This window comes from Uranotaenia lowii, chromosome 3 (genome assembly GCF_029784155.1).
Source record: "Uranotaenia lowii strain MFRU-FL chromosome 3, ASM2978415v1, whole genome shotgun sequence".
Classification (NCBI taxonomy): Eukaryota; Metazoa; Arthropoda; class Insecta; order Diptera; family Culicidae; genus Uranotaenia; species Uranotaenia lowii.
Genome location: NC_073693.1, coordinates 38,067,319 through 38,085,812, shown reverse-complemented (window position 1 = coordinate 38,085,812; position 18,494 = coordinate 38,067,319). Strand labels below are relative to the sequence as shown.

General features: G+C 29.6%; 1 protein-coding gene across 1 annotated transcript in view; it reads right to left on the bottom strand.

Annotated features, from left to right (window-relative positions):
* Positions 1-18,494, bottom strand: part of LOC129751195 (uncharacterized) — a 598,057-nt gene that overhangs the window by 343,909 nt on the left and 235,654 nt on the right. The window lies entirely within an intron of this gene.

The following is an 18,494-nucleotide window of genomic DNA, read 5'->3' as shown; positions in this document are numbered from 1 at the left end:
AATAGAAAAATTCTCATCCCAATAACACAGCGCTTCTGCGAAAAATTCCTGATGACAATATCCCAAACATCGAGAAACCACATCCTCGTTAATTGATGGAACCCAGCAGGTGCTCCTGTCCTCCAAAAAATCCGGGGTGATCCTATCCGTTTTTGAGGGGACCGATTACAACCAATCCTAATGAAAGCGAGGAGCTATCCCTGTTTAACCTCACCTCCTCATTCTTCTACCGTCATCTCAATGGATAGAAAAGACTCGATTGAAGGTTACCTTTTTTTTGCTTATTGCTTCAACAAGACCCGCAAGAGTATTTCAATTTTAATTGGAATACTTTGAACGGTCTCCCTGCTAGTTTACTTGAAGGCATCCCTTGGAACAGTTCAATTCACTATCGAGCAATGTTCCACTAGCATGGTCTAAAAGTAGTATCAGCGCTGTTCGAAGAAGCAGAACTGGAGAATTTTTTCCTTCATCTGACATAGAATTTCTCAATTGGACATCGTTGGAAGAGTAGAAAAAACTTCGTTGGGTGGGCCTTTATAAAAATAGAATGAAAGATTGAAATTCAGAAAATTTGCAACAAAATTGAAGAGATTTTCAGAAATCAACAACAGGTTTTAAAATTTTTCATTTTTTCAAAAATTATTTTTAGAATTTGGTTTTGGTATTTACAAACACCCAAAGACTTTCCCGAGTCATGGTTTTGCATTCAGCAAATGCACTGGACACCCTCCCGTGATGTTGGTTGAGTAATTGAATCGGATTCGACGATAATTCGATGAGGGAAATGGTGCGGTCGAAAGTGTTCCCGAGCATCATTTTCATATGTAAGGCAAAGAAGCGAGTCCTTCCATGTTACTGACCAGGCCATGAGACCATGGGAAGCTGCCATTTATTTTGTGTTCAAAGTTATCTGCATATCATGGAGCTGGACCAGTGAAGTTCCAGAACACGAGCAACGCTGCTCATAAGAATTTTCTAGTTCTTGCCCCTTGGGGGTGCAAATTGAAAGCTACTGGTTCACTTTTGCCTGCATTTCTTAGTCCTGTCGAAGCTATTTGAGTGGAGCAGTTGGTCAGTGATTTGAAATGACTCACTTTAAAAAATTTAAACATTATCTACTAGGTACAGAAAACTGAAAACTGAAACCTGAAAACTGCAAACTGAAAACTGAAAACTGAAAAACGGGAACTGAAACTGGAAACTAAAAATTGCAAAATTGGAAAAATTGAAAAAGAAAATAAAAAAAAAAATGAAAAAAATTGAAAAATTGAAAATAATTGAAAAAATTGAAAAACTGAAAAAATTCAAAAAAAATTAAAAATTGAATAAATTACAGAATCGAAAAAAAATTAAAAATTTGAAAAATTAAAAAATTGAAAAATTAAAAAAAATGGAAAAGATTGAAAAAAAATTTAAAAATTGAAAAATTGAAAAAAATTAAAAAATTAAGAAAAAATAAAAAATAAAAACTTTTAAAACTTTACAAAAAGATACAATTAAACAATTGAAAAAGGGGAAAAAAAATTAAAAAAATTGAAAAAATTATAAACTTGAAAAATTAAAACCTTAAAAATTTTTAAATAATTGTAATAAATGACAAAATTGACAAAATTGAAAAAATTGATAATACAAAACAAATATCAAAAATTGAAAATATTGAGAAAATTAAAAAAAAATTTTTGAAAAAGTTGGAAAAATTTGAAAAAAAGAAAAAATGGACAAAATTGAAAAAATCAAATAATTGAAAAAATTAACAATTTGAAAAACAGTAGAAATTGGAAAAATTGGAAACTTTGCAGAAAAATTTATAAAATTGACAAACTTTCAAATAATGAAAAAAATATTTAAAAAAAACTTTAAAAAAATGACAAAAAAGGACAAAAGTTTAAAAAAAGAATTAGAAAAACTTAAAAAAAATTGACAAATTAATTTTTAAAATGAAAAAATTTAAAAACTTCAAAGTTGAAATGATTTCAAAATTGAAATAAAATTGGAAAACTTTAAAAAAGTGAAAAATTTAAAGAAATTGAAAAATTGAAAAAAAAAATTTAAAAAAATTAAAAAATTAAAAATAATGAAAAAAATAAAAAAAAATTAAAAAATTGAAAAAATTGAAAAAATTGAAAAATTTAAACAAATTGAACGAATTGAAAAATTGAAAACCGAAAAAATTTAACAATTGAAAAATTAAAAAAATTGAAAAAAATTTAAAAACTAGAAAATCTTGAAAAATTTGAAAACCTTGAAAAACTTGAAAAACTTGAAAAACTTGAAAAACTTGAAAAACTTGAAAAACTTGAAAATCTTGAAAAACTTGAAAAACTTGAAAAACTTGAAAAACTTGAAAAACTTGAAAAACTTAAAAAACTTTAAAAACTTGAAAAACTTGAAAAACTTGAAAAACTTGAAAAACTTGAAAAACTTGATTGATGTCATTTTTGTCATTTTTGTCATTTTTGTCATTTTTGTCATTTTTGTCATTTTTGTCATTTTTGTCATTTTTGTCATTTTTGTCATTTTTGTCATTTTTGTCATTTTTGTCATTTTTGTCATTTTTGTCATTTTTGTCATTTTTGTCATTTTTGTCATTTTTGTCATTTTTGTCATTTTTGTCATTTTTGTCATTTTTGTCATTTTTGTCATTTTTGTCATTTTTGTCATTTTTGTCATTTTTGTCATTTTTGTCATTTTTGTCATTTTTGTCATTTTTGTCATTTTTGTCATTTTTGTCATTTTTGTCATTTTTGTCATTTTTGTCATTTTTGTCATTTTTGTCATTTTTGTCATTTTTGTCATTTTTGTCATTTTTGTCATTTTTGTCATTTTTGTCATTTTTGTCATTTTTGTCATTTTTGTCATTTTTGTCATTTTTGTCATTTTTGTCATTTTTGTCATTTTTGTCATTTTTGTCATTTTTGTCATTTTTGTCATTTTTGTCATTTTTGTCATTTTTGTCATTTTTGTCATTTTTGTCATTTTTGTCATTTTTGTCATTTTTGTCATTTTTGTCATTTTTGTCATTTTTGTCATTTTTGTCATTTTTGTCATTTTTGTCATTTTTGTCATTTTTGTCATTTTTGTCATTTTTGTCATTTTTGTCATTTTTGTCATTTTTGTCATTTTTGTCATTTTTGTCATTTTTGTCATTTTTGTCATTTTTGTCATTTTTGTCATTTTTGTCATTTTTGTCATTTTTGTCATTTTTGTCATTTTTGTCATTTTTGTCATTTTTGTCATTTTTGTCATTTTTGTCATTTTTGTCATTTTTGTCATTTTTGTCATTTTTGTCATTTTTGTCATTTTTGTCATTTTTGTCATTTTTGTCATTTTTGTCATTTTTGTCATTTTTGTCATTTTTGTCATTTTTGCCATTTTTGTAATTTTTGTTAAAAAAACTTTGTTGAAAAACTTGCAAAACTTGAAAATCATGAAAAATCAAATACAAAAACTTTAAAGATTTAAAAAATTTGAAAAATCAAATAAAAACCTTGAAAAACTTGAAAAACTTGCAAGTCTTGAGAAACTTTTAAAATTTTAAAATTTTAAAAGCTTTAAAAACTTGTTTAAATAGAAAAATTTGAAAATCTTGCAAATTCAGAAATACTGAAAAAAAATTTTAATCTTCAAAATCCAGATATTCTTTAAAAACTTTAAAAACTTGAAAGGCCTGAGGAAAGCCTGAAAAATTAAAAAAATGGAAAATTGAAAAACTGTAAAACTTCAGTAATTTGAAAATACTTATAAACTTAAGAAAATTGAAGAAATTGTTTTTTTAATTTGAAAAACCAATTTAAAATTGATATTTGATAATTGCATTAAAAATTAAAAATTCAATATTTTTTAAATCTCGGAGAATTGATATGTTCGAAAAATTTGTGATGTCAGAAAATATTTAAATTATTATAAAAAAATTACGGATTTGAAAATGGAAAGAGCTGACAAGCTTAAAAAAAATGAAAAAAACAAAGTTTTAGGAGTTAAAAACCTTGTAAACTTGAAAAAGCGGAGTGAATGGAAAATTTGAAAACTTAAAAAAACTCATGTTTTTATTAAAGTTACCTACTCAATATTTATTTTTCTTTTATTTCTATTTTGAAATGCATATTTGAGTTTTAAGTTTGAAACCTTCAAGGGCCATAACAATTTAAAAACTTTAGACTTACAGAAACTTAAGAAGTGTAGCAAACCATCAAATATTTTATAATAATAATAAAAACACTTTTATGTAAAGACCTTTTAACCTTGGTAGGACATTCTGGTCTGATGAAATATTTAAGTTTCTTAAGGATTGAAGGAAATCAAAGATTTTCAAGATTTAAATAGAATTCCAAAAATAACTTAACATAATTGACTTTTGTATATCTATAGAATTGAAAGAACTCGAAAACTCAAAAAACTTAAAAACCTTTTTTCCCCAAGAAAAACAAAACAACAACTTACTCTTGAATTTCAGTGATAAAATTAATTAATTAAACTTAAACAATATAAAAACACTTAGATGTGAAAAGTTGAACTGAGAACTCTGAGTTCAACTTTCATTGTTTTGTATCGATTTCAAATATGCTTAGTTTCTAAAATTATTCAGAAACTTAGCGTTTTTAAAATCGATACTTAACAATCTGAATTGACAAATTTCTATATTTTTGACTAGAAGAGAATAAACAGCCTGAAAAATTTTCATAATTATTACAAATAAATGGACAAATCAATTAAACTTTTTAAAAGTGGTAATTCGAAAATTCAAAAAATCACACAAATAATCCTTAAGTAACTCAAAAAAATTCTTATTGAAGCAAAATGAAACCGTTAAATTTTTTGAATAGGTGAAAAATTGACATGAATTTGTATGTTTAAAAACGAAACAAAATACAAAAATGTTTAAAAAAAATAACAATAAAAAGGTTTAACTTTTGGACCCACAAACTGCAAGCAAATTAAGTGTCTTTATAAGGTGAAATCAACAAAAAAAAAAGATATAAAATCGGAAAATAAATAATAAATAAATTTCCTTAAAAATGAGGAACATAATTTTTTTTTTTTTATGTTTTATTTTTGACACTTTACCAGCATTATGGCATTCGTGTCTATAGGAACATAAATAATTTACTAAATTTAAAAAGAAATCATTTAGTAATCCAGTTCAAAACCGTTCCTTTGAAACTTTCACAATCGATTGCATTCCCTTCAGCAAATCGATATATCGTCCATGAGTCACACCTTGTTTTGATTGAAGTTGCACGATCTCACGGTCTTAAAAAAAAACACGGTAGACAGAAACCGGGTTGTAAATTTTGCTTTTGGTTTGTGTTGATCTGTATAGATGGGCAAGTTTTTTAACCGGTTTCGATTTTTGCTCAGCAAAAAAATAAATTAATTTAAGAACGATTGAAGCTGCCCTAGCGTGACGATTGTATGACGAAATTCTGTTTCAATTATAAAATTTTTATTGAAAGGTTGTTAAGATCTATATTAATCGTCTCAGAACTCTTTGGAAGATCCAATAAACTAGAATGAATTACGAAAGATCTGAGTGAATGAAATCATCGAAGAAGTATCAGCATGTCCAATGGCGAATGCAATCAAACAAGAGTCAGCAGCCAATTCACAATCCAATCCGGTCGTCGTCTTGGCACTTTTGCATGTTCGATTTCCGAAATTAGGTCATCGGAAAGCTGGCAATCGCAAAACGCCAACGCCAAAGTCCGTAAAGCTTCTCCTTGCACCTTGTTTATGGAAATCGAACGTTCAGTCGTCGTCTTTGGTCCAACAACTAATGGCACTAGTTAACAAGTTTTGTGGCTTGTTGTTGAAGAGCCGGGGATTACACTTACTTACTCTGAGTCATCATCGACGAGTAAGGTGACACAATTTTCGGGGACGAATCGTATCTTACCATTCAGCTACACATCATTCGAAGGTAAGAGGGTTTGCGGGTTCAATGATTTTGGATTACGAATGAGTAGAGGGATTTTATTCTTTGCTTGACTTTACATAAAAGATATTGATTGCATTGAGTGAGTTCATTGCTGTTCCGAGACTATAATGAGAAAAGTAGTAAATTTAAAAAATCTAAAAACTGTCTTATGATGACTTGTAAAAAATTGTAGTAGCTTGTAACACGGAGAAAAAAGACGAAAGATGTTCCAATTATTTCAGCTTCAATCATCACAGTGTAGTTTATTTTTTGATTCAACTATCAATATGATAGATTCAACTACAATTGTATAATTGAATTCAGGCACTCAACTATAAATATAGAAGATTCAACAACAAACTGTTGATTGACCCTCTGCAATCAATCATAAATTTAAAAAATTCAACTTTAAATGGTATAGATTCAACTATAAATTGATTGACCTCTTGTAATCAACTATAAATATAATTGATTCGACTATAATAGTATTGTTGATTTAACTTTAAATCTGATAGAATTAATTTCAATTGTATGATTGATTCTATGCATCTACATATATTTGTAAATGAATTTCTGCCTATCTGTTCCCTATAGACTCCAAAAGTACTGAAGCGATTTACGTGAAACTTGGTAGATGGGGGAGGCCGAGAACTGATCATGCAAATGGAACCTTATTTGGCATGGGACTGTATTTCGCTGCGAGAAATGTTCCTATAATTGTTGGGGGTTCCCATAGAATTTTTCGCACAATTCGAGAATTAATCAAGCAAACGGAACCAAATTTGGCATGTAAGGGTATATGAGTAGGAAGAATATTTTAAAGATTGTTTGAGACTCCTCCTCCTTTCCAGTGTGAATATAGAAAAGGGAGAGGGGCCTCCCATACATTTTTTTTTGCAAAATTTGAGAACAGATCAAGCATATCGAACCCAATTTAACATGGGTGATTCTATAAGCACGAGAAAAGATTTTATAATTATTTGGGACTTAACCTTCTTTGATTGGGAAGATACTCACGACGAAATTTCTTTTAATTAAAGGTGTACTCTATACTTTTAATGCTTTCATTTGCTCAATTAGTATAACGCATTATAGGAAATTGTGAATAATTTTTGGTGATGTTTTGACTTATTTAGAAAAGGACGAGCAAATTCAATTTGATTCGGTCATCTTAACCTTATAAATATTTTATTTGTTAAGTACATAGGAGAAAAAATGAATGAAAACGGGACTGGGAAGAATGTGTTAAAAAAAAAGTTACAAGGCACAAAGCAACTTTACTTGATCAACATCTGTTTCATCGATAAGTTTTTGATCGATTTTAGCCTGAGAGCTTCAGTCTAAATTTTTCACAATGGAAAAAGCACCGAGACATAGCCTTATTGAAAGCACAATCAGCGCCATATGATATTATTCTTAATCTTGGAAACAGAGATGTTAAAATCGCGAGTCTACATACTCGCACTTTGCCCTTCTTTGCAGAACGATTTTATTTCGTTAAACTCAATCTGCAATGATGCTATCTAAAGTTCGACTCGGAAAGCATCAGGAAGTAAGCTTCGGGTAAACTCGGCAGGAGTAAACAGCAATCGGGGGAGAAACATCAGCGAAGCAAACGAACAGTTCAGCGAACTAAAGAAAAAATCGTTTTCGTTCGGCAGCCGAACACATCAATCGGACAACGCATGGGGGCGTGGCTAAAAGTGATAGATACAAGGGAACGGGAAACGAGCGAGAGAAGGGTGCGAGGAATGTTAACTCGGTCCGTCGGGCAACGATCGCTCGTGAGCATTCGTGTACGGTAAGCTTCGTTCTGTTGTTTCATTGGTGTGATTTTATTCCTGCGAGGAGGGGAAAACATCAACTCGGAACTGTTCTCTTCGTTTTGTGTGCAATCACGTCATGATTGGAACGAAGATAAAATCAATCTGCACACAACAAGTTAAACTCGGAAAAAATCAGCCGAATGATTCTTTCCGAGGCGAGTTTAAACACCGCTGCTTGGAAATTGAAACGCAAATTATTCCGAACGCACCAGATATTTTTCAACTACTTTGCACTCAAAGCAACCACACACGTTTCATTTAACGATTGCACGTGAAAGTATTAATCTAGATTACTAAAAAGCTGGAAAAACGATTTTAAAATTTTTTTTTAACGAATCGCGTAAAGCACAAACCAGTGCTGCCAAAACTCTTAGTATAGAATGGTTTTAAATAAAAAAATCATAGAAAATTCTGTTTTTTTTTCTTCAAAAACTCAGATACAAGATTTTGGCTAAGTTTAAATTTTAAAGTTAGTTGTTATGAAGTGTAGAACAAGGTAGAACCTTGAGCATGGTTTGTTTGAGAAAGAGTTAGTTAATTAAAATTCAATGCTTCTTCATTTTCGGAATCATTTTCCATCAAATCATTAACTAGAAGAATTAATGATAGCTTTTAAATCATTAATTCTTCTTACCACTAAACTATCTAATGAGAGGCGCTTGGTAAAACACATAAAAATACACAAATTTACATAGAATTTAAATCAAGCATTGACAAAAAAGCGTTTTAGCCTTCTTAAAAAATACCTAATTTGGGATGGATCAAGACAAGGGAAAATTTAAAATAATGGAATATACATGAAGTTACAAAAATTAACTTCTAGTAGTCAAATCAGTACATTTTGGTGCGGATCACGATAAATTTCTCTTCCATCCAATCTAAATTGTTGAAAACCCCGGGATGAAATCAATCGAAAGTTGTTTGCACTTTATTTACAAGGCACAGTTAAAAAAAGTCTAAAAAACGAACGTGAAATAAATATACCTTAAAATATTGTCAGAATTCTTTTATTTGTAGAAATAATCGTGATTTTACAGAATCTTTTTTTTTAAAATAATCAATACAAAATGAATAACTTTTTTTAATTGTAACTTTTCCTTGAAAACTCTAAAAAAACACTAGTTTGCATTTTTCTTATAAAAAAAAATTAAAAAAATTCTTGAATATATATTCCAAAAATTTCTACCAGTTTTCCTGTGTTGAGGTAAATATTTTGGAAACAAGTTGCATAAGCAGGTTTAAACAAAAGTGACCAATATTTTCACCAAAACTGCCTTATTTAGAAACATGCGGTCAGAAGAAATTGACAATCTGAGAAATATTTCTTATCATGAAAGAATAAAAACGTTTGCATGAAGGGGCCTTAAGTAAAAACCCATTCAACGCGCGAGCGATAGGGTTTTCGAATCCTTAGGACCCCAAAAAAAGGGCAAACATTGCCTAACTTCAATGTACATAAAAACCCCACAAGCTGATCCATGACGCAAAATTCTCATAATGAAATTCAATTTCTGCTGTTGTCTTATTTATTTATTTATTTATTTTTATTTATTCGATCCTAGGCTTCAGCCTTTAATCTTTACTAGTTTTAACTAAATACTAAGAATACGCTAACTTAAATCTATTTTTGATTTGTTCTCTGGACATTTCTAGCTTTATCACATTAGCATGAGCGTTGTAGAGCGCCATCATTCTATAAATAGGTTCATTCCGAGCGTAGTTCTGGATACGGTTTGTTAGCTGAAACGGCCTTATGCTGCGCAAACTGCTTCGCCCTTCGTTAGGTGAGATTTGTGACAACAAATACGGTGAAAAATATTTTCCAGTGTTTAGATCTTTAAAAAACAACACGTCGATTGATTTCCTACGATTTTCCAGTGCATCCAATCCTACCAGCATACATAAGGCTCGATATTCCGGCATTTCGTCCTGCCAACCAAGGTTCCTTAGGGCGTATCTTAGAAGTCGTTTTTGGACTCGTTCTATTCTGTTTTTATGTACATTGTAGTATGGCTGCCACACAATACTGGCGTATTCGATTGCAGTTCGGATAAGACCAACGTCTTGCTTCAAAATAAGGCCGTTTTGGTAAAAATCTTGGCAACTCATGGGTTGAACTGACCATTAAAAACCCAAATCAAATTTGATTTTTACTCAAAAAATAAATCTCAAGATCGAGCATTTCAAGCAAAAACGAAAATCTGGAAACTTTAAACCTTGGAATTCCAAAATAGATATTAAAATCGGAACCTTCATGAATAAAATAATTCTCATAAGTTAACATTTCTGTTAAAATTTTGTTATCTCATCTAAAAAATTTATTTCTTTTCACAATTGAAAAATTAAAAGATTCATCTTACATTTGTTTTCATAATAATTCTTCTTTTCACTTTCAAAACAGCTCATGAACTTTTTCAATGGATTAACTAAATAACCAAAAATGATCTAAATTTGAAACTTGACGAAAGTATGAAATTGAGCTTTAGTTGAGACTCAAAGCTTTACTATAAAAATGACGATTGTAATAAGAAATTCGTGTTATTATTGAATCAGAAAATGAAAACTACCTAGGTCCATATTTTTTTAATAAATTGTTTTGGCGTATTTTTAAAATGATCGAGCTCTTATTTTTGTTTTGGGCAAAAACACAACTTTTAAAATTTCCAATTTATAATGGATATTTATCCGATTAATGAAGCTAATTCTTCAAACGAACCACAAAATTGTGACCAATTTTGAATTAAAAATATCATGTTAAGAAAAACAAATGTTTAAAAATGTTCCCAAAAACACCCCAACTATTTAAACACATGGTTGTGATTTTTTTTATAAGTTGAAAAAAAAAATTTGTTCATAGAATAGGCAACAAATCAATTCTTATTATTTGTTCAAGATTTGGAAATATTTATTTGATCGGATTGCTTTTCATCAACCCCATACAGTTATTTCAATAATTTTGGAACGAATTGAAGAAAAAAATTTGAAGTTCAAGTTCAAATTCAATACATCTGATGATTATTAAGTTTCAAATATTCTTCATCATGGGAAAACATATTTTATAAATATATTTTCAATAAGATTGAAAACTATCCTTAAAAATTATAATTAGTAACACCAACTCAAGCTTAAAATGAGGTCCGTGTAGCATGTCTGAATGGTTATATCATAAAACTTGGCTTAAATAGGGCACTCTCACTCTTTAATTTGGGCAATATCTGGACAAATCTGAAAAGAATTTGAAATTATAAAAAAATTTTTATTATGAAGAGAAATCACCGTAAATTTGTTTTATGAAATTAATTTGCGGCTTTATCGGTGAGGGTTAAAGAGTTGAAATGAAAGACGGATAGAATATCAGAAGAAAATTCTAAGGTGGTGAAAAGAGCGAAGAGCATTTGAAATAGAAGCTTGACCACATACTAAATTCTTTGTCCCACATCAATTAACTGTATTGAAGAAGTAGTACCCAATAGAGAAGGCACTACGTTTTTCGATACAGTTAATTATGGATGGTTCGACCGCCATGTGAATGCACATGTGCCGAACGGACAAAAAATTTAGCATGTGGTTGCTCTGTTAAGTCTTCTATTGTGCGTTATCGTTCGATCGATGGCTAGGTAGATTTCTTATTTTCGTTTTGTGCGCAAGTTCCAACTGGATTGAGTTGTCGCCTCCCGATCAGGAGAGCATATCAAAATAATAACTCAAGCGTATCTCACCAAGATATTTACATTTGATTCAGTTATAATTAAGCACTTCAAATTTTCGATTTTAAGTTTCTCCAATCTGAATTATATCTTATTCTGATTGACAGACTTGAATGGGGTTGAGCTCATTTTTAATGATCAAGATTTTTTTCGGGTTGTCCTAAAAAAAGATTATATCTTATTTTGATATACGTACAACTTTTTCTGAAACACGGACATCGAAGTCAACGGCCCAAACCGTACGTTTATGATTTTCGCCCAACAGATTAATAAAATTGAATCCAAATTTTGGGAAACCAAAAATGGAGCATGGTTTTAGCAAATAATGTGGTTTATTGACATTCCACTAGAAAATTTTCTCGAAGCACTCATATCTTGATAAGTTATAATTTTGATAGGTTTTGTTCTGCCCAATATCAAACTATGCTATCTGAACGAGATATAATCTTGTAAGGAGCATATCTGAAATTGATATAATTTAGCTATGATCGCATAGATTTTTTGATATAATTTGAGATATTTTAACATCCTACAGGTACTGAATAATAACTCATTTAGATAGGAAAAATATTAGTATCAAAATATCTCATCTTGATATAATTTAGTTTTTCCCTCCTGATCGGGCTACGCTCTTTTCACCACCTTAGAATTTTCTTCTGATATTCTATCCGTCTTTCATTTCAACTCTTTAACCCTCACCGATAAAGCCGCAAATTAATTTCATAAAATTATAAAAAATAAAAACTTAAAAATAAAAAAAAAACCATTCAGAATATGATTTTTCTTAGGAGCCTACGAGCTTAGTTTGAATAATATTCAAGGCTTCAAAAAACAATTTTACATGATTATTTTGCAAAAATTTGCTTAAAAATATCATTTTTGATGCAAAAACCAAAAATAATATTTCCCTAGATTGAATTTTTTCATAATTTTAAAAAAATGTGTTGATACATGGTAACAAGTCAAACATTTTCCTACAATATCCGGATAATCGAACTGACCCGAATTCAGTCGAATTTTGCAATTAACATCCGGACTAGTCTGGATAGATCCGAGCATTCCTAAATGCTTAGTAAAAGTACAAAAGGTTTCTTGCGGAGAAAAAACGATTCAATGTTTGAAAGATGTGTTTTTTTCTCATATATTTTTTGTTGTTATAAAGCTTAGTTCATCTAGAAATGGGACACTTTCATTTATTTATCTATAGCTAAATCACTAGTAATCGGAAATGCTAAATTTTGACAGCGTTATGTTGCCTGTAAAAAGTGCTATCCTGCCTATTTTTTACCAAATTCAAAACTAGCGCGATCCGAGATGTTTAAGATGCGAGTGAAGAAGACGAAAATAATTGTGCACAGTTTTCTTCAAAATCTGTTATTATGAAATAGAAAGCTTACAAAACCGTTATGTATACCGAAAATAATAATCCTTAAGTGGTGGAAAATTATTAAAGCTCTGTCTAGAATGTCCAAAAATTTCAAAACATGTGTAAAAGTGTAGCACACGATCTGAAACAAACGTCAATGATCATCATGGAATTCAAAGCTTGAACAAGCATTTTAAACTATGAATATACAAAAAAATCAGTGTAGATCTCTGAAATTTCCAAAAAAAATAATTTCCTGAGAGGCCAGAAGTAATTCCCAGTAATCAATTATGTAAACTAAACCTCAAAAGACAAATTTTACTGCAAGTTACGGCAGTTGAATTCTGTACCATCTCTGCTTCCTTCTTATAAGGCTCCTAGCAAAATAAAGTTTATATTTACTGGTTGTTTTACGAAAACGTCATCATTTGACAAGAATCTGCTCCTGTAAAAAAAAATTAAATTATTGTAACATAAACTTTGAATTTTGATTAATTCAAAATCCAAAAAAGAGTAGCCTTGATAGAAAACTGCGCAAGTTACGATGTCAACTCAAAAATTTTACTTTTATTTGAGTATTGTGATGATTCTGCTATGTTTTTGTTTGGTTATGTCAGCTGACATTTAAATATAAACGTATTTTATTGGCACAAAAATAAGCATGTTTTGGTAAATTCGAAACAGCTGAATCCACCAAGTTGGTTTCCAGTTTCTGTCGATTAAGAAGTATTGGTCAAAAGTGTAGCGGAAATGGAAGAAGAAGGATGCAGTCATATTAATCATTGATTATATGATGTATTACTTGGGGAAAAAATCTTTATCAGATCATAATTGAAGAAAGTATGCGCCGAGCGATGGGAGACATAAAAAAAAAGTATAAATATTTTTTACAAAAATTGATAAATAAATTATGTTCATACTTTTTCTTAAACAATCATGAGTTTATCTTCATTTCCTTGTCAGAAAGCTTTTCGATCATACGGATGGTTTTCAAGATACGTACATTCATAACTGTTCTATTTCTAAATGAACTACCCGATCAGGAGAGCATATCAAAATAATAACTCAAACGTATCTCACCAAGATATTTACATCTGATTCAGTTTTAATTAAGTACTCCAAATTTTCGATTTTAAGTTTCTTCATTCTGAATTATATCTTATTCTGATTGACAAACTAGAACGGGGTTGAGCCCATATTCAATGATCAAGATTTTTTTTCGGATTGTCCTAAAATAAAATGATTATATCTTATTTTGATATACGTACAACTTTTTCTGAAACACGGACATCGAAGTCAACGGCTCAAACCTTACATTAACGAGTTTCGCTCAACAGATTCATAAAATTGAATCAAATTTTTGGGAAACCAAAAATGGGGCATGGTTTTATCAAGTAATGTGGTTTATTGACCTTCCTCTAGAAAATTTTCTCGAAGCACTCATATCTTGATAAGTTATAATTTTGATATAATTTGTTCTGTCCAATATCAAACTATGCTATCTGAATGAGATATAATCTTGATAGGAGCATATCAAAAATTGATATAATTTAGCTATGATCGTATAGGTTTTTTGATATAATTTGAGATATTTTAACATCCTACGAGTACTGAATTATAACTCATTTAGATAGAAAGAAGATAAATATCAAAATATCTCATTTTGATATAATTTTGTTTTTTCCTCCTGATCGGGTAAGCTTTATCAATCTTCAATTTACAATAATCATTCTTAAATCAAAATTTTGCATTTACACAAAATTGAAAAAAAAGTATTAAAGTTGCTCAACTAGAATGCTTATAAAACTTTAAAGTATATTACAGATGATTTTTTTTGGTACCGAAAATCTTTAGCTTTTATAACCATGCGTTTCTGAAATTTAAAAACAAATTTGAAGGTGCACCTAAACAATTCACTACTCCATCTTCTTATTCAAATCTCAACGTTCCCACGAAAAAGTTCTGAAAAACTGTAATGTAACTTTTGCACAAAAATGAGCAAGATTTTTCCTCGTCAACCAAACGACCTTTCTCTCGAATTCTCGTAGCAACAAATGTTTCACCTAAATCGCATGTGTCGTGATTTAAATATCCTCAAAATAAAAAAAAAAAACTGGAAACAGGTTTGGTGCAACAAATTGGACGCATTAAAAGTTTCGCGCTATACATGCTGGAAAGATTGGCGCACATTTCAACCTCTCATGGAAGCATCAAAGGTGAACGAGAAATAAAAAATTGAACCACGTGTGCTCATATGACTGTTGAAAGTTTTTTTTCTCTAATGCAATGAGAAGATTTTGAAGGAAATTTGGTACCCGTGATATTTTTTCGTGTTCTAAATTTCTAGAATGAAGTGAAGGGTGTTTTTAAAAGCTTCAAACCACTTTCTTCATCCTACTTCTAGGAACCTCAACATTTTAACAGATTTTTACAACTTTTGACAAAATCATTTGGAAATGGAGGTAGCAAAAAAAAATTTGAATAAATTTTAATATTATGATATGAAATTCAGCATAATTGTTATCTGCATCAACGTAACGTCAGAATTTTTTTTCTGAAATTTGATGTGAAGAGTAAAGAAAATTTATTGAAAAAGATGTATACTAACAGGAATTGCATTTGAGTAAAATTTTGATTGAAGACTCCTAACGGCCAAAGGCTTTCGATTTTGTTCGTTCAAAACGGTTGGTGAATGTTCCACACTCCTGCAATACGATGACAACCGTTCACTAAATTTGCCTATTATTTCCCATATATGCAAATTGTGAGAAAAGTATGCCAAACGACAGTAGGAGATGCTTCCTTTCACTTATGGTACCGAGCAAAAAGTGTCCGGCAGCAACGATCCAGTACCTTTGCTTTCCTCACCTCCAAGAGCAGGTCCGAAATGCAGTTTGTCTCTTTCTTGGCTTAAATCGACCGAAACAGAGACAATCTGTGCACTTCATCAGCCTCATCTGCATGAATGTCGTTGACGACGTGGTCGGGAAATCAGTCTGGTAAATCTGGTGATGTTTCTGTGCTATCAGTACCCAGTAGCCAGCTGCAGATGCTGATGTATCAATTAACGACACCGACACCACATAAGCAATGCACTTCCTGACACCTGATGACCGAATGAAAGTGACACTTAAAAAGTCTTCCAGGCAGCTTACAGTTGGATGACAAGTTTGCAAACGAAGGGATTTCTGGCTCCAAACACTGCCATAAAAATGGCATTTTTGCTACCGAAAGTGAGATTGTAAATCGCGATTAGAAGAAGAGTGAAGGGCAGAAACCGACCCTGGCTGTTTCTGAGAAGATGAACAGAAAATCTACCTACTATATATTTCTAATGACTCATTTTTGTGTTTATTTTGTATTAATTTTCTGTTATTTTTGTGTTACTTTCGTGTAGTTTTTGCGCCATTTTTTTCACTTTTGTGTTACATTTGGGCCATAAATGGTCATTTTTGTGAATTTTTTTGCCAATTTTGTATCGATTTTTTGTCTTTTTGTGTTATGTTTGTATCATTCTTGCGTCTTTTTTTTTGTCAGCTTATCTGTCATTTTTGTCATTTATAAGCCAGTTTTGTGAAATAATTGAGTCATTTTAATGTCACTTTGAAGCCATTTTTTGGTCCTTTTTATGCCACTTTTGATATTTCATATGTCATTTATTTGCCATTTTTTTTTTTCAGTTTGTGTCATTAATGCGCTATTCTTGTGCCATTTTTGTTGTTTTTTCGGTTTATTTTTTGTCATTTTTGTGTCTTATTTGTGTCATTTTTGTGCCATTTTTTGAACCCTTTTTGTAACATTTATGAGACAATTTTGTTAATTTTTTTTGTCATTTTTGTGTCATTTTTGTGTCATTTTTGTGTCATTTTGATGTCATTTTTGTGTCATTTTTGTGTCATTTTTGTGTCATTTTTGTGTCATTTTTGTGTCATTTGTGTGTCGTTTTTGTGTAATTTTTGTGTCTTTTGTGTCATTTTTATGTCATTTTTGTGTCATTTAGGTGTTATTTTTGAGTAATTTTTGTGTCATTTTTGTGTTGTTTTTGTGTCATTTTTGTGTCATTTGTGTGTCGTTTTTGTGTAATTTTTGTGTCTTTTGTGTCATTTTTATGTCATTTTTGTGTCATTTAGGTGTTATTTTTGAGTAATTTTTGTGTCATTTTTGTGTCATTTTTGTGTCATTTTTGTGTCATTTTTGTGTCATTTGTGTGTCGTTTTTGTGTAATTTTTGTGTCTTTTGTGTCATTTTTATGTCATTTTTGTGTCATTTAGGTGTTATTTTTGAGTAATTTTTGTGTCCTTTTTGTGTTATTTTTGTGTAAACTTTTTCTCGTTTTTTTGTCATTTTTGCGTTATTTTTGTGTCAATTTTGTGCCATTTTTGTGTCATTTTTGTGTCATTTTTGTGTCATTTTTGTGTCATTTTTATGTCATTTTTGTGTCATTTAGGTGTTATTTTTGAGTCATTTTTGTGTCATTTTTGTGTCATTTTTGTGTCATTTTTGTGTCATTAATGTGTCCTTTTTGTGTTATTTTTGTGTCAATTTTTTCTCGTTTTTTTGTCATTTTTGTGTCAATTTGTGCCATTTTTGTGTCATTTTTGTGTCATTTTTGTGTCATTTTTGTGTCATTTTTGTGTCATTTTTGTGTCATTTTTGTGTCTTTTTGTGTCATTTTTAAGTCATTTTTGTGCCATTTTTGTGCCATTTTTGTGTCATTTTTGTGTCAGTTTTGTGTCATTTTTTTGTCACTTTTGAGTCATTTTTGTGTCATTTTGAGTCATTTTTGGGTCGTATTTTTTGTAATATTTAGTCATTTATGTGTCTTTGTGAGTAATTTTTGTGTCATTTAAGTGTCATTTCAGAATCAATTTTTTTTGTAAATTTTGTATCAGTTTTGGATAATTTTTGTGTCATTTTTGTGTCAATTTTGTCAAGATGACAAAAATGACAAAAATGAGAAAAATGACAAAAATGACAAATATGAAAAAATGACAAATATGACAAAAATGACAAAAATGACAAAAATGACAAAAATGACAAAAATGACAAAAATGACAAAAATGACAAAAATGACAAAAATGACAAAAAAGACAAAAATGACAAAAATGACAAAAATGACAGAAATGACAAAAATGACAAAAATGACAAAAATGACAAAAATGACAAAAATGACAAAAATGACAAAAATGACAAAAATGACAAAAATGACAAAAATGACAAAAATGACAAAAATGACAAAAATGACAAAAATGACAAAAATGACAAAAATGACAAAAATGGCAAAAATGACAAAAATGACAAAAATGACAAAAATGACAAAAATGACAAAAATGACAAAAATGACAAAAATGACAAAAATGACAAAAATGACAAAAATGACAAAAATGACAAAAATGACAAAAATGACAAAAATGACAAAAATGACAAAAATGACAAAAATGACAAAAATGACAAAAATGACAAAAATGACAAAAATGACAAAAATGACAAAAATGACAAAAATGACAAAAATGACAAAAATGACAAAAATGACAAAAATGACAAAAATGACAAAAATGACAAAAATGACAAAAATGACAAAAATGACAAAAATGACAAAAATGACAAAAATGACAAAAATGACAAAAATGACAAAAATGACAAAAATGACAAAAATGACAAAAATGACAAAAATGACA